This window comes from Ictidomys tridecemlineatus (genome assembly GCF_052094955.1).
Source record: "Ictidomys tridecemlineatus isolate mIctTri1 chromosome 8 unlocalized genomic scaffold, mIctTri1.hap1 SUPER_8_unloc_1, whole genome shotgun sequence".
Classification (NCBI taxonomy): Eukaryota; Metazoa; Chordata; class Mammalia; order Rodentia; family Sciuridae; genus Ictidomys; species Ictidomys tridecemlineatus.
In genome coordinates, this window is record NW_027520958.1 from 237,387 (window position 1) to 263,336 (window position 25,950).

The 25,950-nt window shown below is 32.8% G+C and overlaps 1 long non-coding RNA gene across 1 annotated transcript in view; it reads left to right on the plus strand.

Annotated features, from left to right (window-relative positions):
• Positions 1-25,950, plus strand: part of LOC110597434 (uncharacterized) — a 313,342-nt gene that overhangs the window by 108,464 nt on the left and 178,928 nt on the right. The gene's annotated exons all lie outside the window — the stretch shown is intronic.

Genomic DNA, 25,950 nt, shown 5'->3' on the forward strand with positions numbered 1-25,950 from the left:
TGCCCCTGAAGACATGGGTTCCACTCTGCTGCCATCCTCACATCTCTGAATCCCTTCTGTTCTTGTATGGTAAGTGTGATGAAATTTATATCAAAAGTGGAATTGCAGAAGTTCTGGAAATTAACAGACTGGACCCTAATCAATTTTCAATGCTTTGCTCACTAAATATTCCTTTACTTTTTAATGCTTAGTGCAATTTCTTTTAAAATGTTTGAATAAACAAATGAAGATTAACTCATTGTAACTCTTTAACAGGTCATGTCCACTGATCTTGATTTGGTGTTCTGAGCATATTACTTCGTGTTCTGAGCATATTATATTTACTCTTCCTTATATTTGCTGCATTCATGAAAGTCTTTTAAGTACTGACATTAGTTTTATCTGGATTCTTTGTAGGAAGCTCCAAGTTGCATTATATAGAAATAGTAGTATAACACAATAAGTCTACACAGCTATGTCTAAGTACATGTTTGTGAATAATTTCACGTTTTTATAGGGTTTCAATGTATTTGACATATTTCTTCATAATTCATAAAATGTTATCTCTACAAAAGACTTCTCTTGGAGTATGATACCCATAGATTGTATGACCTCCTTCTCTTCCTCCTCCTTCTCTTATTCCTTCTTCTGTTCCTCTTCCTTCTCTTCCTCCTCCTTCTCCTCCTCTTCTTCTTCCTTTATTTGCTTATTTAGTTGCTGATAGACCTTTATTTTATTTATTTATTTGTGGTGCTGAGAATCGAACGCAGTGCCTCACACATGCCAGGCAAGTGCACTAACGCTGAGCCATAGGCCTAGCCACTTCTTTTTTTCACCCCCCTTTTCCCCTCTCTGTTTATTTGGAAGCAAGGACAGGTTCTACTATAGTCTGTTCATCAGATAACCATTAAAAGAAAAAAAAGGAAGCTCTATATTTCTTGATTTTTTTTTCAAATCCTGAATTTCCTCTAAATCTATAATGAATGAAACACAAATACAGACTTCTTATTGGAACTATGTGTCTTATTTTTCAGATCCTGAATTTCTTCTAAATTTATAATGACTCAATCAACAGGACTGGGAACATTGCTTCTGAGAAAGATCCATTTGCTAATGAGAAAGTCTAGTTCCAACTGGGGAAATTTACTGAGTCCCAGCCTTTTCAGTTTAATATTACACTTCTCACCTACAATAATAAATCCAAGTACCCATTTGGGTTGAAGGAAAAAAGTTACTTATGATTTTGTAAAAATGAAACTATGTAATGTAAAATTCCTAAAAAGTAAGGTGGTGCTATACAAGACCTATAAGGAGTTATATGAAAGCTTTTTATTTATTTATTTTTTTTACAACTCTTCTATGTCTAAAGTTGAAGGTAGGGTATGCTATAAGGTCCACCACATCTTCATAACTAAAACCAGTCATGCTACTTTTCTTCCAGTCTTGGCTACATGGAAAAGTAATTCTTATGTGCTATATGGCTCCACAAATCAGTATGCATAAAACTAATACAGCAGCCTCTCATCTTAGGGAGGTGAATAGAGAGTTTCATCACTGTACTCAAACTGTGATGTTTGTTTATACCATTCTTTCTACTGCTAAACGTAAGCATGAATCCACAGGGTTAGCTACTGCAAAATCTGGTTCTTCCATAGAGTGAAAAAATTTAAAAACAGCAAATGTCCCGAGACATTAGAAAAAGTGAACATCAGCTTCTTTCTCCAGGAGAAAAAAAAATCGCCCTTGCACCCAAAAGTGTGGGTTTACACAAATAAAAGTATATTTGTACAAAATCTCTAGTTTATTTAGATATAAAATAAATTGTGATATATTGTCTAGAATTTCTGAAGGTTTGTTTAGATGAAATCAATTGTGTGCTCTTGTTTTTATGCCTCATTATCACATCAAAGGGTTAACTACAAAACTGGACTTTTTTTTTTTCTGTCCAGTAAATCTATGCCACAAATGAATCAGGATTTAGAAATATATGTAGATTTTTAACATCTCCTTCTTTTCAAATCACAAATATTTGGAATTGACTTCTGTAGTCTCAAATGTACTTATCAAAATAGTGGCTGAAACTGGAAAACATTTTTTTTTAAAGCCCTGAAGTCATTCATACTTGCCATTTATTTAGCCTTCTTGTTTGGAGTAAAAGGCAAAGAATTCACAAATACTACAAACTAAGCACCTGTTTCAAATTAAATATCAGCCTTCAACTTGCAAAATAAATTCTTGATAATTAAGCAAACTGCTGCAAAAGACCCATATATGTTGCTTTTTTCTTTTTGGAGCAGTCAGCAAAATCACTACATCCTAAAGACTTTTTTCTTTGTTGAATCTGAAAGGTGGAACAAAAGAAAAATAGTATTTTCCATTCCCAACCATGGAGGTAATGTGGAGAAAGGTACTACATTTCTTTTTTTAATATTTATTTTTTACTTGGACACAATATCTTTATTTATTTTTATGTGGTGCTGCGGATCCAACCCAGGGCCTCACACATGCTACACAAGCGATCTACCTCTGAGACACAACCCCAGCCCAGGTGTCCACATTTCAATAGACAAAGTGGATGGATAAAAGCAACAGATTACCTGCTCTAGAACACAACTTGGAAATACCTCCCACATTCTGAGTTCAGAATTTTGTTTTGAGATGAAAAAAAAAAGCACCTAAATGTCAGGAAAATATTATTCTTGTGTAGTATGAATCCTCCCATGCTCTAGCAGGTGCAATTGGCCTTTGAGACTGGGCTTGCTGGGTCCCAGTGGCCATATGGCCCAAAGGCCACAGTGTACCTCACTTCTCATTCTGCCATCTTTGCTTCTTCTTTATATGGTTTCTTAATTTGTGGGCAGAAGGATATATCAAACTCAAAGCACCACATTATGTCTATTACCCATTCCTCAGGTTATTTTCCCTCCTTTCATATATGAGGGCATACAACTAAAGAAAATCTTGTTTCTTAAGTTAAAAAAAAAAAAGATAGACATCACCTTGGTTTAGTTTGTAGAATTGCCATAGCAAAATGTTACAGATTAGGTGGTTTAACAAGCAGAATTTTATTTTCTCACATTTATAAAGGCTAGCAGTACAAGATTATGATATTGGCAGAATTAGTTTTATCTGAGACTTATGTTCTTGGTTTGTATTTGACCATCTTCTTCCTGTATTTTCATATTGCCTTCATTCTGTACCTAACTGGCAAATTTCCTCTTATTAGGACACTGATTATACTGAGTTAGAAACAACTCTAATGATCTCATTTCGAATTGGTTACCATGTTAAATTCCCATCTCCCAATATAGTCACATTCTGAAGTATTAATAATACTCTCCCCCACCCCCATTAAATGTGTTATAATAATAAATTATGGGGGAACACAATTCAGCTTATAACAAACTTGATTTTTCCCTCATCCTCTCTGCCCTATCTCCAATCACTATGCCAGTTGATTCAGCTTATTAAATAAATTTATAATATGTCCATTTTCTCCATCATACTCCACTAACTTAGTCTATGATAACAAGTTTCACTCAGACTTCAGCAAAGACCACCAGTCTCATACTTTCCCAATCATTTCTCCATATTATGGTTAGAGTGTTATTTTCTGTAATCCAACTCTGACTATCTCACAGTAGTGACTGCAGCAAGCAATGTTACAAGCTCAACTGAGCTGTAAGAGCCAAGGTGGTGGTTGTCAGAGAAGCCCATTAAACTACAAGTCAAAAATGAAAGCTAAGTCTTTAATTAGCTACTATGAGGCATGAGCCAGAATCTAACAGAAAATGCCAACTTTACCAGTCCCATTTTCTGCTATGAAATACCAGCACAGATAAGGGGACTGTCTTACTGTTGGAGTCCTAACAAAAGACTCTGGTACTGTGTAGGTGGAATGTGTAGCCAGAGTACATGGAAGCAAGGAGGAACAGCTAGATGCGAAAACAAAGAGAGCAAGGAGTTGGGGTGTGGAAAAATATCTCCTCTCTGAAGAATACTTGTGACCCAGGCTTCAAATAGACACCTTGGAATATAGTGATCTGGGCCTGTAGCACAAACACACTTAGGAGCATGACTGACCAGAGGCCTCTAAGGTATTTGTTTTTTTTTATTGCAACTCCTTCAAGAGATTGCAATATATCGACTGAACACAAGGCACCGTATGTGTATTTGAGGAAAGTAGCTTTCACCACTGATGGTTGCCAGGAAAATCCTTTGCAATTGCTTCTGGTTAGGCATGAAAAAGTATTCACATGATTTTAGCCAGAAGCCAGATTCCTCTAAAAGTAATAAAGAGATTTAAATCATATATGTTGAGATTAGATATTTTGTGTACAAATCCTGACTCTGAAACATATAAATTGTGTGATCTTAAAAAATTATCTTACATTCTCAATAATACTCTCCCCCACCCCCAATTAAATGTGTTATAATAATATATACATTTCAGAAATTTTATGTGACTCAGTTAATAAAGTAGTATTCTTAGAACATCACCATGCATATAGTAATTGATCAACATATGTTAGCAATCATTATTATATCTATGATCATTATTTTTATGATTTTGAAGAGGAAAAGATTTTAAAATGTATATTAAAATAAATTTAGTAACTTAAACAGTTTCAAGTTAGAAATAAAGATAAGTTTCTATAAGCAATTTTTTTAAATAATAAAAAGAAAAATTGGTCATGAGGCAGTGCAAATTATTCTTAATTTTTACTAAGTTAAAGTAATTTATTTAAAAATTATCTTGTGTAAAAATTGAATACTCTTAAGAATTTAAATACTAAACATTAAATTATGCTAAACAGACATATATTTCTGTCTCAATCTTAAAACATATAAAGTCCTTACCTTTTCTCTTCAAAAACTAAAGAGTCATCTAGAGTCATGTGTTACCAGTATGGTGCCTTGAATCAAAATATATCAATATACTGAACACAATCATAAACTCACCTGATCTTTCTATGAAAGAGAAAATTTTTATATAATTAGTTAGGAAATAGTCTTGGGAATAACCTTATTAATTTGGTAAAAAGCATAAAGCAACACAATAAATACATATTGAAATAATATGACCCCTTGAAATTTCTTATGCAAAAATAAATAAGTAAGGATGGAGTCAGTATCACATACCAATATTTATTAATATGAGGTATAGGAAATCTAAAATTGCTTATAAATGCTCATTAGCAGATCCTAGAGAATTATGAAGAACATAAGGTTTTCTAAAACATTGTAACCCTGAATGTTAAATGTTTCTGTCAGTGAAAATGGCTGCATTTATTAAGCTAATATAATTCAAAATGTTTGTAATAATTTTGCCCATCTAACATTTATTGGAAGAAGTTTTGTATGTATCAATAATGAACATTAACTTAGTTTATGATCATAATATGAACTGAGAGGGATTTTAACCATATTTCTAAAACTGGGCTTCTCTTCTGATTTTAGAGTTTCTGGGATGAACCCAGGCTTCCAAGGAGCTTCATCTCTAACAAAAGTTAAATTTCAAAGAGCAACTTGCATTTCACTATTGAAAGTCTCCATCATTAGACACTACAACCACTTTCATTAGGCTTACCTAAAAAACTTTCTTGAAGTGTGCATGACTTCTCTATTGTTTATGATCTCTTATCATCATCAGTTAATCACCGCCTTTATTTCATTTCTTTTCATGTGAAACTTGGTGTGTAAAGGTCCTTATATTACACTTACTATTGTTTTCTCTGTGAACTTGGCATTCCTGTTTACTTGCAAGGCTAAGCAAACAAACAACTTTGTTAAAAGTATAAGCAGGTAGTGACAGACCAGAAGATAAATTATTGAACACTGAGACTCAATTTGTAAGGAATCTATATCCCACATGCCAAAATCATTTGGCTACCCATAGTTTCAGCTATCCAAGGGAACACTTCAAAGAAATAGATACAAGGGAGGATGAGTCTTTGAACTAGGAGGTTCCTTTAGAGTGGAAATACAAATTGCCAAAAACCCACAGATGTTCACCACATGAACAGGTGAAAAAATACCAGTCTTTCAAATGTATTTATCAAAGTCTTTTCTGCCTTTCTATAATTCCATTTTAAATAGGCTTTACTTTTCAGCTGTTCTCAGCTTAAAAATCCTAATAAGTAAAGACAGATTGTATGACTTCATTAACAATGGTACACCAGAATCTCAAGGCCTTTTCTGAGCCTCCTTTCTCGGCATATGTAATTTTCTAATTTCTGTTCTCTAAAACAAGAACTGAAAAATGTTATCTGAGGACACCACTGAACATTATTTGGCATTTCAATTTGTTTTCCAGCACTGAATCACTGTAATGGAAATTTGACTTTAAATTTTGGTTTGCCATAATCACCTGCAATTGAGCTTATGGCTTATACACATATATGGATTTCTTTTTCAAATTTTAATTGTATCATAGGCATACTCATTATCCCTCATGCAAAGATTTTTTTTTGGAAATGCCCTAACAGATATTAGTACAAGAAATCAGAAAAGCAATTTTTTATTGTGTTTATTTATTTGCTTACTAGTAGCACTGTTGACTTATTGAAATGGACTGTGTTAAATTAAAGATGACCACAAAATTATCTGCAACTTCTCCCAACTAGTAGAATCCAATTACTTTCCCCATGAATTTGGGCTGGAATCTGTATCTTGTTTGGCCAGTGAAATAGTAAACATGTGTTTTTATATTTGAAAGTCTAAATCTTAAGTCTGACTAGTTCCATTCATACCTCTTTGGAACACATGCAGATTTAAATCAGCTGCCAATTTGGGAGGAAGCACAATGTAGGCCCATAAAAAGGTACCCCCAAATGAGCTCTCTGTAGACAATCAACCCCAAGTTGCCCACTTTGTGATTAGACTATTTTGGAAGTGAATCTCTGTCAATGTGTCAGCTGATACTACATCAGGTAGAGAAAAGCATTCCTAACATACCTGCACAAGTTGCAGATTTATGTTTAAAATTATTGACCATCATTTTAAGGGCCAAATTTTTGAGATTATTAGTCATATATCAATAGATAACAAAAAATCTGAACATGATTTAAATTAAAGTATTCAAGAAATGAGAAGTTTGTATTTTTCCTTTACTTGTTTTATTTGTTATTTTCTTTATTCTCTTTAAAGTTGAACTGTTAATGCAAATGTTCATTGCCTATAAATGGTAGCTGGGGAACATCTGAAAAACTTAAAATTTCCCTAAATGTATCATGATGATTATTTCAACTTCAAGATAACATTAAAGGCCAGCTTTGCCAGAAACCCCCCCCCCATGTTTTCTTATAAGATATTACTTTTTGTTTTTAATAGAACATCTCCCAGGTAATTCTTAATACTTGGAATCTAAAGAGCAGGAGATAATCTGGTCAAAATGAGATCTCTCTCTATAGGCTAGAAAATACATGTGAAATGAAAAACTTGAGGGTAAGAACACTATGTATGTGGTGAGAGAGCAGTAATTCCCCTGAACCTTTCCTCTCAACCTCAATAAATGATAGACTTATCCAGTAAGTTGCACAGAAACAAACAGTAGGATACCCAATTGGTTCTTCTAGGTGTCACAGAGTTTGCTATTCAATTCAAAATGAGTGCTATCCAAACCATGTCTCATCCATTTCCGTTTCCATTTCAACCTCTATGGTTTGTCACTATCCTTACTCAACTTTAGAGCCAAAATAAAGGAATTACCTCTCCCTCAGCCCTGAAATCATAATGCATTTCAAATGAAACACAATTTTCAAATGAGAAATTATACCAAGTATATACTGCTGAAACAATAATGCAAACCCTCCAAGCTGTGCAATACCTTATTGCCAACCCTTTGTCTAGGTTTCTATATTTTTTTATGTATTTTTACAATTTTATTTGTTATACATGACAGCAGAATGCATTACAATTCATATTACACATATAGAGCACAATTTTTCATCTCTGATTGTACACAAAGTAGGGTCATGCCATTTGTGTCTTCATACATGTACTTAGGGTAATGATGTCCCTTCATTTCACCGTCTTTTCTACTCCCATACCCCCTCCCTTCCCTTCCTTTTGTTTTGCCCTATCTAGAGTTCATCTAATCCTCCATGCCCCAGACCCATAACCCCATTATGAATCAGCATCCTTAAAACAGAAAACATTCGGCATTTTTTTTTTTGGATTGGCTAACTTCACTTAGCATTATATTCTTCAACCCCATCCATTTTAGGTTCCTATGTTTTGACCACATAAATCTGTCACTCTGACACTTTCTTGTCTTTTCCTATGGCAGAAGCTTTGCCTTATGTCTTGAATACATTAACCTGAATCTTCAAATAGTCGAATCCTCTTCATTCTCACATCTCAGAATTCAACTGAAGAATTCCTCACCTTCAATTGCATGCAATGTTAGTGTTTCGTAAAACTAACTACTCTCCAAAAGTACTTTGTCAATTGATATACTTGCTACTCATTGAATACTCCCATAACTTTACCTAGTACAGAAGAACAGAGAAATAGCTTTTTCCAGTCCTGAAGTTGAGAAATGTATGTATTGGCTTATGATGGGTTATGAATGCCTTATTAAACATACAAATAAATGATTCTTTTGTTTCTTATAAGGTTTATTAAAGGACTTTGAACCATGTAAGAGGCACAATTCTAAACAGCCCCAATCAAATTCTAAAGAGTCATAATTGTGAAAAGTCTTTACTCAACTTCTGCATGTAGTGCAAACACACCAAGTGATTACTTACCAAGTTTAGGCTGAGGCAAAGTCGAGGATAAAAATGAGCCAGTCTCTATACTTTATTCCAATTTGAAAATTTTTATAATAATTTTCACTCTTTATACATTTTTATTGCTATCTCATTTTTTTCACAAAAATAATTTCATTCTAATTGAAAACTCTTCAAAAATTATCTCATGAAAATAAAATATAAACTATATAATTCTATGAAGAAAGTGAAAATGATTCTCATAACTGAGAAAATAATTCAGTTCTCCTTTATGATAACCATATGCATTTGATTATTGTAAAAGAAGTAAAATAATTTTGAAATGATTCAGAATCATTAAATATTTCTTCCACAAAGAAGCATAAAATGTTTGCCAAATTCTCTTTATTTAACGAAAGATAAGACATTGTATAACATCAAATAAACTTCATTTTTTAAACTAAAATTCCTTTTAGGATGAAAAATTGTATTCTGAAAAGCAATGGTGAATGTTTCAGTGACAGAGGATGTTAAAAATCTCTACTAAGTTATTTGCCAACAGAAGCGTTTTATTAATGTGCATTTTGTAACAAATGTTTATTTTCTATTTTCAGTATTATCTGGGAAGTGGTAACTTGATTTGTGACCAAACATTTTTCTATATTTATGATTAGAAATATCTCTTTTAGTAACATGCATTTATCTTTTAAAGATAGATCTGAAGTAGAAAAATTATTAAACTAATGTTAGTACTACTTGGTATTCCTTCAGTTTCCTACAATAAACTAAGAATTAGCCAAATTTATACTGAGTTAATAAATCTGTACATCCTCTAAAAAACATAAATAAGTATGAGAAAGACCTAGATCATTCTTTCTGAAGAATAATTTTAGTAGTAGTTTGTAGTATTTTTAGTTATTGACAGAAAATTGTTTCAATAAATATATTAAATAATCTACTTTTAAAACAAATCATGGAATGATATCTTCTTTTAAAATGTCAATGTATTATTTTTATTGAAAATAAATATTTAATAATAAGAAAGAATAAAACATTTTCAGCTAACTTATTAAATACCATGTTTTATGCTCATGTTTATTAGTAGAATTTCAGTAATTAAATTCTTTAAATTAATTCACCAAATAACCTTAAGTTAAACTATTTTTATACCCAGAGAGTAGTGCTAAGAGATGTTAAAAACTCTCCTTATCTAAGCCATATATCCAGACTCTTGAAATTAGCATTCAGACCAAGGCAGTCTCTTGGCTATGAGTTCTTGATTATTATGCTGTACTGCCTCCCAATGGAAGTTCTAGGGTCTTGGTATGTACAGGGATATTCGCTATTGCATATTGGAGATAGTGATCTTGGGTGCTAGGCCCTAAAGTTCAAATATCAGTTCTTCCATCTACTATTTTCCATCATTTTGAAGTTCTGAAACTTTTCTGAACTCCAGTTTTCCAACTTCTATGAAAAATCTTTCCCACCTCTCATGAGGTGGGAATGAAATAGTGTTACATAATGAGAAGTATGCAGCATTACACTTGACAGATGCCTGGTGATTAATAAATGTTAATTTCTGTTCCATAGTTTTTAAAATGACAAGGGTTATGTATAGAAGTCAGAGTGTATCATTATCATCATATGTGAATTTAAGGACTAGAATGTCCAATGTGTCATTCAATAAAAGAGCTGACTTCCTAAACAATTTAAATGTGTCTTTCCCACGGAGTGAAAAATTGTCATAAACTAAAGAAATGTACCCAAGTTTGTCTTGTAGGTTTTACTCCAAGATATCATTCACAGAGAGTTGAAAAATGTTTAATCTATATTTGGAAGTACGCTCAAGATTATAATAGATTATGATTGATAGTAGTTTTGGGTTAGTGACAATGGTGGCTTTTTAGAAAATGAAAATTGCAACAGAAAATACTACATGGATCTTCATGAAGATTCAGAAATAATCATGCCACTGAAAACAGCTTGTAGCTCTGCTCAGCAGAATACCAGTGTGTCGAGTGAATGGGGCCCAAAGCCCAGCCTGGGTTCTATGTGCCAAAGCTCCCAGTTATGCACAGAGAAGACTCAACCACGACACCAAAAAAAAAAAAAAAAAAAAACACGATAAATGAATCCTCAAATACATCCTCATCATAGCATAGTCAGGTATGCTGGATGTCAGGACCTTGTATGCTTTTATACACATATACAAGTATTTGGGCTAAACTATTCTCTGTTTAACTCACTCCCAGTACATATTATGATAATAACTCAGAGATATTTATAACTTGGTTACATTTCTTTTCCAATATAGTGTGTGCAGATATGCAAACCACAGGTTACTTTTTCTCTAGAAATAAGATTCACATTCTATCATTTATTGTGTCCGTCAACAATGTTTTTCATAATTTTTCAGTTATATGAAACAATATTGTCAACATGTTTTAATGTTCAGAGAGCACACAACAAATGGTTATGTTATACTTTGTTGTTATGTTTAACATTGGTGTATTCTTTTTCAATTGCTTATATATTTGTTTACTTGTCTAACTACATCTTTGTATGAAAACCCAAAGTTTAAATGATATGTTCAATGTATATTTTTCTTTATTTGTTTGATTTAAATAAATTGCAAGACTGATCTTTAGAAATGTTGTGACATTTTATGTAGTTAAACAGGCTATGTTAGAATGCATTCCAACAGAGTTGTGTAAAATTTTGCTATGGCATTAGTTTATCTTCAGAAATCAGTATTTTTAATTTTTATTTTGTTGTTTTGCTGGGGATTGAAATCAGAGATGCCCCACCATTTAACTACATTATAGCTTTCTTCTTTCCTTTCATCCCCCTCCCCCTCTTTCTTTCTTGCTTCTTTCTTTGAGACTGGATCTTCCTCAGTTGCTAAGACTGGTTTGGAACTTGTGATCCTCCTGCTTTGGTCTCTAGGAATACTGAATCACAGATGTGTACCTGCATGCTTGGCTAAATCAGTGATGTTTGATGTTATACTGGGCAATATGGATAATATATTCTGATGGTTTTAGATTATGCCATTTCTCTTTGAAAATCTTTTTGTTCTAGCAGGAAACAAAGTAAAATCCAAATTCTGTTTTGTTTTGTTTTTCCCCTTTTGTAATAGCTGATGAACTCGACACAGTGCTCTTAGATTTCAGTCATTCTTTTTATTATGAAGTTAGTTAGGAGTTTTTCATCATGTATTTGCAATTCAGAGGTCAGTCAAGGATATGGGTAGATTTTGTGAATTCTGTGTATCACAATCTGTAGGTTTCTCATTCGCTGAATTCCCCCTCTCATTTTCCAGCCACTTTCATAGGTGTAATACAAGCTTCTCTCTTTAAGACATCATGATATTAATTTTCTGTCTGAATCAAAGCCATCATCCTCAAAGGTCACTGAAATTATCAATGATGAGAGCTGCTTAAAGATTAATTGAGTACAAGGCAGATTTTCTTTTGTTTTTGTTTGTTTGCTTTTAATAGGTTAACTTGTTTTCAGTTTCTGGATGCTTTTCATTATTGTACTGATATTCAAAACAATTGGATTGTCCCTACACATACACATACAGAGATTACATTACTAGAATGTTCTAAATTCCCCCACCATTACCTAATGCAAAACTCAGGTAGATGTATTTTTTTTAACTGGGGTAAATATGCATGATGTGAAAGTAATATTTTAACCTTTTAAGTGTGAAATCCAGTGTAATTAATACTTTGATATTGTTATGTAACTATCACCACTAATCCTGTCCAGCGAGTTTTCCATCATCTTGAAAAGAAAATGCCAATTAAAGAATTCCCTTTACCCTCCATCCTCTAATAACTAGTGTGCTGCTTCTATTTGTATGAATTTGACTATTTTAGATACTTCATATAGGTGAAATCATACAGCATTTTAACTTATTTTTCTGGCTTATTTTACTCAGCAGAATATATTCAAGGTTGATAATATGGTAGAAGGTAATAGAATTCCATTTCTTTCAAAGGTTGACTTATTCTGTTAAGATCTACATCACATGGCAGATGCATTAAACTACTATTCCTTGATTCTTTTACATTCTGTTGATTTATTTGTACACTTCATTAACATTACCAAATTTAAAAAAATAAATAAATTGTTCAATGTACATTAATAAGTGATAACATATTGTTATATTATCCCTCATTATTTTTTCAAGTTTATTTTTGCAAGTGACTTAAGACTCAATTTATCAGGTTACTATCCAGCACCCTCCCTCTCCACACCTGAATATAGTTCAGTGGGTACATTTTCTGGCTTTATATCCAGAGGATTTTAGCATTTAGAATACAGAGTCCTATTACAGCCACAAAATATGATGTTTGATTTATTCCAAAGTTTATAGACATGCTTTTATACTATATAATATTCTAGGCATTATAAGATTGGTATTATATATTTTTAAAAAAATTTCTATTACATTGAAATTTATTATTCTTTGTATACAACATAAATAATATTTTTGCATATTACTTTTACAAAAAGATATCTAATTGCTTTTGTTTGGAATAGTTGTCAGGTCATATCTTAGATATAGCAAATATGTTATTTTATATATAGACTAGAACACTTTTAACTTTGTCTTAAATGTTTTAATTTTTCCTAATATACTTGGCTTGAAATATTTAATATTACTTTAATAGGATCTTTTCTGGTATAGATCTGGTATGCATATGATAATATATGATCTAAAATGCTAACTTATTTTTCAGTAAGTGTACAACAACATTTTATAAATTGAGAAAATTCTGTAGTGAATATAATTTATTAAAACAAGCTTTTCAGCATCAGTGGAAATATTGCCAAGATTTTGCACATAGATAAATAAATAAATGTATAACAGAGATATTTTCTAACATTATATCATATTTACATTAATAAGTGTCCATGTTAGTTCAATTAACAAAACTACATTTTTCTGTCATTCTTTATATTTTGGTTTGTGATTATTCTGTGCTTCATTGAAGATGACCATTGTTTGGCATGAATTTTCTCTTTTATCATTTTATTAATTTTTATGAAAATTTATGTCAGTGCTTTATTTGAAAAATCTTTTCAATTATAGACTGAAATTTGCTCTTGTGTTTTTGTAACAAAAGTATTGATTTGGCATATTAATTTTACAAAATGATATCGATTTTATTTCTAGCAGTGATCAGCACATATCTTGGATTTCACAAATTTGTTATATATGGTCAAGAACAATTGTAACTTTGTCCTGTTTTCATTTTTCTAAGAATTGGGATAGAAATGCCATTCTAGACTAATTTTAAGTGAGAATTGCATTGTCTCTTTTAATAAATGCTTGTAGTGAGGTTGTTAGTTTGACTGCAATTGAACCAGTGTCTGGTGAGTATAGCTCTGTCCATGATGTGGCCATATCCAATGGCCACTGTTATGACTAAGGAAAAAAAAATAATCAAGAAGTCCTATTTTCATTGTGAACTTGCAAACACATATATTACCTAACTCAACATTTATATGAACAATAACTAAGGCATCTAAATAAGAATCATGGGATTAAAAAGAAATAACAAAAGCCACAGCTTATTTCTAATTATTGGAGTGATTTCTGTATGTACTTCTTTTTTCTATAGGACAGTGTCATCAGAATAAAGAGTTTTTATTAGAGACTGAATTATAGTCCAAATTCTTCCTTTTATTAACTTTGTATTTGTGACTGAAATCCTTTTGTGTGCCTTGGCTGCCTTATTTGTTAAACTGAATATTAATGACACTGTTATTATAAGTTTTTGTGGGTAATTTTGGAAGGGATTTGCATAGTTTTATTCAAACAACTTGTGGTACTATTACTTGAATTAATTTAACTTCTGGAAAAGTACTGACAAGAAACAAAATCTAATATTTAATATTAAAGGAAGTGATTTTATATTCTTTTAGTTAATAATATAGCAAAATTTACAAAAATACCCACAGCATTTAATTCAAGTGGGTGTGTTCCAGTACACTGGCTGTTGTTACTCTTTACTTGCATTCTAATGACCTCATCTCTTCCCACTCGTATATTTTTTAAGCTACCTGATAAACTGTTGAGAAATTTGTTCTCAGTTGCTCATCAGTTTAACTAATACATAGAAAAAATGAGATATTTTCAGCTATGATTGATTTCATTCCTCAGTATGTCCTATTAAGGCTTTATGTTCATTATTATTATTTTTAAATCCTAATTTTAAATGTATTATTAATCCTTCTTTTCCCCAGATGACAAAAGAAAATCTGGGTGATTATTTAACAAGCAAGCACCACCAGCTGGTACTCCAGGCTGGTTGAAATCACCATGTGTTACCACTTCATCCTGCCATAAATCCTTAAAAATGAGAATGTGAAAGGCAAATTAGTTCATAAATGCCTTTGGATATGAACCATGGAGAAACATCAACATTTTAATATTATAACCAGTCATCAAAAAGATGGAATGGGAAATGAAGGATATCAAGAAAATTTGATATACATTAATTAGTTTAGCTAACTTATGTGACTTTCATTACAAGTCCTCTCAAAGTACTTTAGCAATAAAATGACACATTTAGAATTTAAATTTAAGCAGTGCCTATTAATTTCAACAAAATTTAGTTCAATAATAAGTATACAGAAGCAATGAAAAAATTACTCGAGAGAGAACAGTGTGCATTAATTTTATTTACATTAATTTTATTTATTATTTTATTTTATAGTTAATCATTGCTTTATTGATTTTCTTAGAGCAGTCATGCTTTATATGGACCAGTAACTAGTTTATTTTCTTTCATTAGTTCTGAAGTGTGGGTTCTATTATTACTTATAAACTACTCCATTGACTTGCTTCTTCTCTTTCAGCCCTCAAGTGAAGATTTGGTTAACTTGAATTGAATCGACACTTCAGATTATTGAGGGCCTCTCTTACAGAATTTTTAAAAATTCCTGGGCTGGGGATGTGGCTCAAGCGGTAGCGCGCTCGCCTGGCATGCGTGCGGCCCGGGTTCTATCCTCAGCACCACATACCAACAAAGATGTTGTGTCCGCCCAAAACTAAAACAAATAAATATTTTTTTAAAAAAATTCCTACAGTACAAAGGAAAAATGCAACAAAATTTATTTTAGATAAGTTATAATTTTGGAAAATAAGGAAAACATGTTTAGCATTGTTGAACCTATTTTATTCAATCAGGAGGACATGGTTGTTTTGTACTATAGAGGAATTAAGGCCACCATTTTATTAAATGAGGAAAAATCTGAGAGGAGTGTGAAGGGCTTATGAAATAAGATGTTAAACCTCTTTCCTTTTCATTCTCCTACTTCTCCCTCCTCAATTGAACTGGATGTGGGCTCTTAGTTCTGACCTCCAGAGCTAACCCCTTCGGGAATATTCTCATTTAGATTCACATGACCTCTGTACTGCTCTGCTTCTTTTCCATCTGACGTTTTGCCCCTTTAAGCTATGGTAAATTTGGGTGGCAACAGCACAACGCATAAAGAGGTGATTGCTTCATCCTCCCTGCCCTTTGCAGGGAGGTCACGTTCCTTCCAGGACTCTGTGACAGGGTTGTGGGCAACACACACAGGTTTAACACTCATCTGGCTCCTTGCACTTAACTTTATATTATAATATTTTATTTTGATGGTCATAATTAGAAAGAAATAGGAAATGTTCTGTTATGTTGTGATAGCCTCTAACTGACAGAGAGGAAAGAGGGCAAAAGTTGATCCACAGTGGTGTCATGGAGGAAGGGAAAACTGAAGGCTTCCATGGCCAGTTTGACCTCATGGAGACAGCTTGAGTGGTGTGAAACACTGTCGTAAATGAATAATTTAAACTTTTAGTGCTCTTTAGCAATTTAAATTATCAGCTGAATATTTCAAGTCTGCAGGAAGTTATTTTGTTTCTAAAAGAGAAAAGTCAATAATTTTTATCATGGTAAATGAAAAAAAAGCTGACAATTTTAAGATAAGTTTTCTTAATATTCACTTATAAATTGTTGGCTTAGAATTTAGAGTGACATTTTTTCCCATATAAATAAGTTTACGAAGTCTGACTGTATTTCCAAGTTATCTCTGAAGGCCATTTCAGGGCCCTGTCATTTCATTTCTCCACTCCTCATTTCAAGTAATGTTTGACAATTTTTCTTCGCTGCCCCCTATATGTCATCCTGGTGTTCCCCCATACTGACTCCAGCTGCACGTCTGGACTTTTCCCTTGTTCAAAAGTCCAACTTTGGAAACTTAGTTCTTATGAATCAGTATTTGTTTTGTTGCTTTTGCCAAGCCACAGTTTTGATAACATTATTCCAATTCCTGTAAGACTTTTAACATCAGATCTCTAAAGATTCCTTTCTACTAACAATAAGTAACAATTACAGAATACTGCTGTAAGTAATTTATATACATAATCTTATCTGATCATTACCACCAACTTCTGAGCCTGGGATATTTTAAGAAATAGAAACTGTAGTAAAATAGCTTTTCCATGATCAGAGAAGTAAGCACTAAAGAGAGAAGAGATTTGATTTATCTATCCCTGGTCTTAAGTCTGTATAGGAGAGTACTGTGCTTAACCCCAGGGCTCCTATATCACCATGAAACATTTTTCTAAATCCTAATTTTTCTCTTTCCTCTCTGCCCAAGTCCCACTAAGACACCTGTCCTATGCCCTATCTAGAACTCCCTGGCCTTTGTGGACACAGACAGTCTGTATTCCTCCTCACACAGCAGGGGCAAATGAAATCACTCTCCTTCAATTTAGTTCAGAAACTGTGCTGTAGATATCTAAATAAATTAAATCCTTGTGCTCCATAAAATTACTAGTGGTATGAACTGTTGGAGAAACAAATAAATGGAAGAATGTGGTAAGGCTGAGCTTGAAAGCCTAGAAACAATACTTCTTTGTTGAGCACAGCACATGAGGTGTTGCCCATGGACCCATGCTTGAGTATGAGACAGCTGATGAGAATACACATTTCATTCCTCTCCTTTGGACTTCATGCAAATTCATATTCAAAATTTACCATTTTAAAAATTTCCCAAGTAAGAGTGATAGGAAAGCTATTGATCTGTTAAAGTAAGATGATTAAAGCAAATCTAGGAACAGTTTAAATGCTTGAGCTCCTCACTCATCTAGGAATAGCCCCATGAGGCAGAGTAGAAAACATGGGACTGTGGTTATTATTCTACCTTGGAAAATAAGGGAATGATTCTGAGTAAGGTCAATCCTATAAGATGAATGTGTAGCACTTGCCCAAGCTGATAGGGGTCATCCTACACAAGGACAAATGCAAAGCTACTGACATGATGAGTTATTAATTTTAGGTGTACTCATTATTTTACTTATTTAGTAGTTCCACAAGTATTTTAAAATTCTGTAGCATACAAGGTATTTTTATACATTTTTAACAATATTTACAATTAAAAAATCGATTTCAATGTTTGATATTATCACCATTTTATGTATGATATAATAGAAATTCAAAGAGAAAAAAATCTGTGGGGACAAAAATCTGTGAAACCCAGGTCCTTGCATGTGCTAGGCAGGCCCTCTGTCTCTTTTCTACAAGCCCAGCCTGAGGAATATTATTTTTAGAGTTATATAGGTAGTGATAGTTGATTTAAGTTTCATATTCACTAATGTTCACCCCCTAAATCAATAAGCATTTCTCTAAAACAGGGAACATATATAATCAAGACCACAAGTACTATGTAATATAAATTATAGAAAGAAATTATTACAAGTAAATCAAAGTTTTCAGTCAAGATGTCATTTAAGAGTAAAATGGAATCAAGAGAAATTAAGAAAAGGTAGATTGTAAATAGCAATGTTAGAAGATGAGACATAATTTACAAAATATTAACTATGTTTTCCCTATTATATTTATCTTATCAGACCCAAATAAAGTATGTTTTACAACTTAATACAATGAGAGGGGAAAGGAGGGAGCTCAATGAGGCAAAATTAGCTCACTCAAAATTCAAATGGTAGATTAGGTTAGCATAGATGACAGTCTACAGAGTCCAACCAGAATAGTGCTAACAATATAGATTACATAGCATCTGTTTGTTTTTCTTTGACAAATGTATTTTATAGTATAAGATGATCAACCTCTACACATACTGCCTGTAAGTTTCCTTTTAACTCTCATCCATGGATACATAACAACAGCAAATTGATTAGTCATATTAGCTAGTTGACCCCACATAGCCAAAGAATTAAAATAAAGAGAATTGGATTTCCCTTGAAAGCTTATAGAGACAGAATTGTAAAATTAGTAAATTGCAAACAGAAGTAGATTTAGGAACCCAAGCCTGGGATTAAGCAACAAGGATCAGCAGATTTCAATCATTGGTATCCTGATGGTTGAATGTTACTGTCACCCCCACCACCACCCTGCCAATTTATATTTTGAAGCCCTACCCCTCAGTGCAATGATGTTGAGCATAGAATTTTCAGATGTTTTCTTTTTTAGGTTTTAATGAGTTTAGGAGGATGGAGTCCCCACACTAGAATTAGTGCCCTTATAAAAAGAGGAAGGGACAACAAAACTAACTCTCTCTCTCTCTCTCTCTCTCTCTCTCTCTCTCTCTCTCTCTCTCTCTCTCTCTCTCTCTCTCTCTCTCTGCCATATGAGGATACAGCAAGAAAAGAAGTGGGTTCTGAACAGAACCTAATCATGCTGGCAACCTGATCTCAGAATTCCCAGCCTTCAGAATAGTGAGAAATACATGACTCCTATTTAAGCCTCCAGTCTGTGGTATTTTGTCATAGTAGCCTGCACTGACTAAGACATCAGTAAAGATCCTTTTCCTAAAGAGAGGTGATGTTATACATGCAGAAAGCATAATGCATCACTGTCTTGATAAAAGCTGACTATTCTTAAAGATGGTGATGGAATCCATGTAGACTCTCTCAGTTAAGTAGTATTTTCTAGGTGATTCTAAAGACCCACCAGGCATGTTTATACCTTAACAAAATAGACTCCCCAAGAAGATGACAGAAAAATATTAAGCACAATCTTCTTTTTAAAAAAACTTAACAGTTTAGCAAATGAAATAGGCAAGAGAGAAAAAATATATTTACATTTATTAATGTTATTTCATCATTACATTTCAAACAATATCTTTCGATAATTAAAAAAAGATCACATGATTCCAAAAATCTTAACTATAGACCCAATTCATACCTTAGGGAAACTAGGATATTTCTAAAAGGAGTTGAAACAAATATCTTTTATTTTTGAGCAGTGTTAGACATTTCCCCTAAGGAATTTTAGCAACAGTAGAACATTATTTTTAAATTAACTTTTTCATTAAGTGCTTGTTTCCTTTGAAAAGGGAGCAGCTGTTAGTGCTGGCAGACTTTTCTCCCCCAATCTATGAGTGCAAATCAAAAACAATTTGTTTTGTGAATACTCTACAGTATGACAATTTGTCTACAAATATGTCACTGCCTGTTTACTTCAGTATTTGTCAATTGGATTTAGCCTCTTATTTGCAGAGAAGAGAGTAAGGCAATCTTGACAGCATCCCTGCCTGCAGGTCTGGCACTATAGCCTCTCCCTCAACTTCCTGTTGCCACTGAGAACCACAGGGAATGAGAAGCCACACACTGTGCAGAGTGTGGGCTTAGCAGGACTAGGCCAGCTACAAAATTAGAGACCTGGGCTCTCACGGAGAGAATAGAGAGCTGTTCACACAGGGGCAGAGCTTTTTGTACAGCACTTTGATTAAGTCTAGGAAGAACCTTAATAGACTGCCATTTACTAGAAAGGAACCTTTTAGAGACAAGTGTTAGAGGGATGGAGTTGGATTTTTTCTCCTCTATCAGCTCCCTCTATACTAAACAGCTGATACTTGCATTAAAGGAAGATCAAATAAAAGGCTTATTCAGCATTTACCAGATTTCCAGGAAGGAAAAAAAAATTATCAGCTTTAGCTTACTTCTTTGTAAGTATATCCTTCTATATGTCAGCTTCTATCACCCAGTGTGATGTATGAATCACCCTGTGTTATTTAATAATATAATGATGGAAGATTTCTTTCCATAACCAGACACTGTATTCTCCTTGCATGTGGGCACTTGCAAAGCTTGCATACATTCACAAGATTGATCTGATCTAGTTAACCCAAGAACCTTACTAGGTTGTTTCTATGGTCTGTAGATTACTCAGACAGATCCTAATATTGTTATTTTGTGACAAATGACAAATTTTCTCTTTCATAGCACTGAGCAGCAGCATTAGTGTTATGATAACTGAATCCCTATCCCTTTTCCAAATGTTTCTTCTTTTGCATATTATTTTTTCTTCAAAATCGAGATGTAAAAAGGAAAAGGCAAATAGAGAAAGGATTTAAAGGGCAAAAAAGTGTAGGGCATGAATTCACTTGTGAAATGAATACATATTATAGATCCTCAAAAAATGGCTTTCAATGTGTTTTGAAAATAAAATTCCAAATCAAGGGAAACCTAAGGATATTTGTCTACAGCCTCAAGTATGCAAGAAGGTAATATATTCAAGAAGGTAAAATTTTGAGAAAAAAGCAAATGTCATTAATTTTACACTGAAACTTTTAAATAAAATTATGATTTTATATATAAAGACAGGAGAGATGGAGGAAGTCAATACAATTTTCTTTCTCACAATGTATTAAAAAGGAATGTCAGAATAAACACCCTGCCCACTAATTTCATCTCAGGGCTTCCTTCCTAGGCTTATAAAAATGTTTGTTTGTTTTCTTACTTTCAAAAAAGACTGATGACTTATTTCTAGTATTCCATAAAATACAACTTCTCCAGAAAGGGGAACACTAGGTAGAGAGCATGAATCCCATGCTTAATAAAAGTAAAACGAAAAAAAATGAACATGTATACACCATGGCAAAGATATAAGTTTTCTTCTTCCTATGATTGCCTATTTTTTACGTTTTATTTCAGTTGTTAATAGGCCTTTATTTTACTTATTTATATGTAGTGCTGAGAATCAAATCCAGTGCTTCATACATGCCAGATAAGAGTTCTACCACTGAGCCCCAGCCCCAGCCCTAGATTGCCCATTGACTTTAGGAAAAACTTTCTTTGGAGTGTGTGAATAGCAAAGAAGAAAGACATAAGTACAACAATATGTAATTGACCCACCCAGAGAATCTTACAATGAAACCCAAAGGTAAAAAGATGCTATAAGTAAAGACTTGCACTTTTGAAGATTTGGAAGAAAGTCACAGCCCAACCAGTATACATAAGAGCACTTCAGCATTAAAGATGGAAACCAAATTAGATAAACAAGCAAGCAAAAAATAACTTGTAGGGCCTAAAGACTATGAAGGGAAAATGAAATCACTAATATCCTCAGAAAGATAAGAGAAGGTATTTATGTACATAGGTGCTATAAAAAAGAGGGTTTCTAGAAATTAAAAAAAAATAGAATTAAGGACAATATTCTGAAAATATTAAAGAGCCAAAGTGTTGGAAAATAAGTCACATATGTTGCAAAATCGGATTTTTTTTTAAGTTCTGGAGAGATACCCAGCTAAAAATCAACCAAGAAAGAAAATGTGAATATGTTTAGAAATATGATATCTGTAGTAATTCAGTTTATATTGTTGTAACCAAATACATTACAAAGAAAAGAGGTTCATTTAGCTGTTAGTTTTTGAAGATTGAAGAGCACAATGCCAGCATCTGCTCAACTCTGATGAGAGCCTTATAGCTACATCACCACACAGCAGATGGCATCATGGTGGAAGCATGTGTGAGAGGGAGAGATTACATGGAGCGACAAGAAGCTAAAGAGATTCAGTGGCCAGGCTTGCTCTTTTAATAACAACCAATTCATATGGAAAGTAAACAGGCTCTAAGAGAACTACATTAATTTCTTCAAACATTGCTCCCAATGACCTAACCACCAAAGCCACACCTCCTAAAAATGCTACCACCTCAACATCACCACCAAGGGGCCACATTTCTAATATATGAATCTTTGTGGGACACACTCAAATCATATCCAAACTTGAGCAATATCTCAAAAATATTCATCTCTTATATTCTTTTTCTGAAAATTGCTGCAGTAGATAGTTCTGAAAATGATTTGCACATCCCTGCTAACAACTGATGTTAGATTAAGCCATGTTTTGAACCTAAAAAGTCTCCTGCTCACTTTTAGTAATTTACATCATTATCTTTCTAATTAGTAACTAAAATGTGCTGTTAAATTTAAACTATATTCTTTTCCATATTTTAAGGTAGTTTTTGCTCGTGAACTTAAAACAACACTTCAAATTCTTTGTTGTTGTTGTTGTTGTTGTTGTTGTTCATTATATTTGCCAAAGTTTTAACTGGCAAGAAAGAAAGATGATAGATATATAGATAAATAGATCACTCCTGATATAAACACAAAGTAAATATATTGAAAAAAATAGCTGGGAGATCACGAAGTTGTCCAAAGCAAAGAGTATTAGATTTAGGAAAGTGGATTTAATATCATGCATATAAACTTATCTGAGCATAACTGTTGTACAAATCACACCACAGATGCTGGTCGTGGAGGACATGCTTCCAAGGCCATCGAACACTAGTGTTTGCAGGTGCACCTCTAGTATAACTGGCATGGATACCAGGTGTCTCCACTAACATTGCTGCTTGAGATCATGAGTATAAAATGTAGTTTCTGAAGCCAAAGAATCCTTTATGCTACCAGTATAAGTCATGAGCTCCCAATTAAAAATGAGAGTGGGGCTGGGGATGTGGCTCAAGCGGTAGTGCGCTCGCCTGGCATGCGTGCGGCCCGGGTTCGATCCTCAGCACCACATACCAACAAAGATGTTGTGTCCACCGAGAACTAAAAAACAAATATTAAAAATTCTCTTCCTCTCTCTCACTCTATCTTTAAAAAAAAAAATGAGAGTGAAAGATGGATCAAGCATGGATCACATATCTATATCCTGGCCGCAAAGAAGTTTGGTAAATACTTCTACAAAACATTAATGAGAAAGACATACCATGAATTCAGGAAAAGGTGTCAAATGTTGAACATCTAGGAATTTTAAAATTGTACTAATAGCAACTAATGTATATAGCACATATCTGGTTTTATTTCTGTGAATTAGTAATGACAGGACAATCAGTGACGTCTTTCTCAATAAAAGGAGGATTATTTCTAAAAAGGCATATTCTGGGGGGTTCTTTATGTATGATATATTAGGTACTGTTAAGTGTGTGTCAGGAATAGAAGGAGTGGAATAATTAAGATCTTACTTTCTAGTAAAACACTCATGCTCAGCAAACTCAGTGAGCATGCTCTTCCTCATTGGTGAGATCACTTGTTTCAGAACTTCTGGAGGCTTAATAATGAACAAAACATCCAAAAAGATGTAGAATACTGTGTGTGTGTACAGTTAGACACTAAATCAACTGAGAACTGCATATTGTTACAAATTCTACAGATTGACCTACAGTTCAGAAATCTAAGGTGTGATTCCAGTTTGGCCTTCTACAGAACTAGGGTACTTCAGGTAAAAATCATACTTTGAGTTTCAGTTCACATAAGTTCTAAAATATTAGATTTTTTTAAAAGACATTAGAATTACTAATTAAGAAATTCAAGTCCATAAAGGTTAAATTGATGAAAATATATTCTATAACCATTTGTCAGAGATATTTCAGTATATAACCAACAAATTTATTATTTTATTCAGTGTAACTGAATTTTATCCCTGGACTAGGAACCATGAAGTGGTTTTCAAATTTTCTTTCTTTTCCAGGCTGTGGCTTGAATTATCAGGCTGTGGTTTAAGTAACAACTACTATTCGCAGTCCATAAAGCATGCATTGTTGTGCCTAACATTAAATAAACATTACTGTGTTTACAACTTTTATATTTATTAATATTTATGTAGGTAAAAGTGTTAAATGCAGTGAATATGTAGATATAACTTATAAAGAAAAAGTTATATTCTGTTCTTCTAATATAGTAATACAAATGTTAGAAATATCAATTAGCATGAAAACTAAAACCTAATGTTGAAAATATGCAATTATTTTAGAAATTCTTAAAGTAATAGTGAAAATATATAGAATTCTATAAAAGTCATTTTAATACTTTTGGTATTTCATGTTATATTGGACTGGCACTTATTTTAGGTTACTGAATTGTTAGTAAGTTGTAGTTCACTTTTCAGCTCTGATTTCTATTAGTTTGTAAACGGATTTTACATTTGCATTTAAATAGGAAGGAAATGTGATAAAGATTTCAATTAAAAGGCTGTCTGTTTGAGTTAATTCATTTTTAATAGGAACAGTAAATATTTTTCAGTTGATATAGCTCTTACTGCAAGATCAGTTCATTGTTCTTTTTTATCTAGTTATGTCAGGTGGTGCTTAATAAAGAACACTATAATGTCAGCCTCTGCTCTTTAAAGAACATTTCTCATTTCTTCATTGATTTTTTTGAGAAACCAAAGCAAATTTCTGAATACTACTTGAGAAAACTGATGATAGTAGGTCACCACAAAAGTACAAACAATTCTTTACACACAGATAAACTGTATGTAACTTATTAATATATCTATGTTGAAGTAAGCACATAAATGATACATATGGGATAGATTTTCATTCTAAAGTTATTACTGTTAACTTTCATTAAAAGAAAAAAGAAACATTAACTTATCTTGAAAATTTGGCATAGACTTCAATCTCTTCTACTTTGTAGGCATAGGTTGCATAACCTATAAAAGAATGATAGTCTTTTAACTGGCCTTCTTACAGATAATATACTTTAAAATAGAGATAGGTTGTTTCTGTAATGACAATACCAATCTTGGTCTGATATCCCATCAACTTTTTTACTTGCAAAACCAGTTCTTTGAAATTAGGTCATAGATTTGTATTGTTTCTTGGTGTGTTCTTAGATTCTAAACAAACTCAGTTAATTCCATGAGTTCAACTTAACATATTTTTTGTTAAAATCACTTATATATGCTAATTGTGCTTTCAAGTTGCTTGCTTTGGGTTTTGTTTTGTTTTGTTTATAACTACGAGAATCTCACTTGCATTATGCTTTTTACTTAGGTCCCAAGAAAATCAATAAATTTCTTCTCTTTCACTTTCTTTTCAAAAACTCTAAAATACTTTGCACTGAACATCTTTTTTTTTTTTTTTGAGGTGAAGGAATGTAAGCATTTAAATAAAGAATTGAAGCATTTAATTAATATGTTCTGGCTTCCAGTTAGCAGAACATCA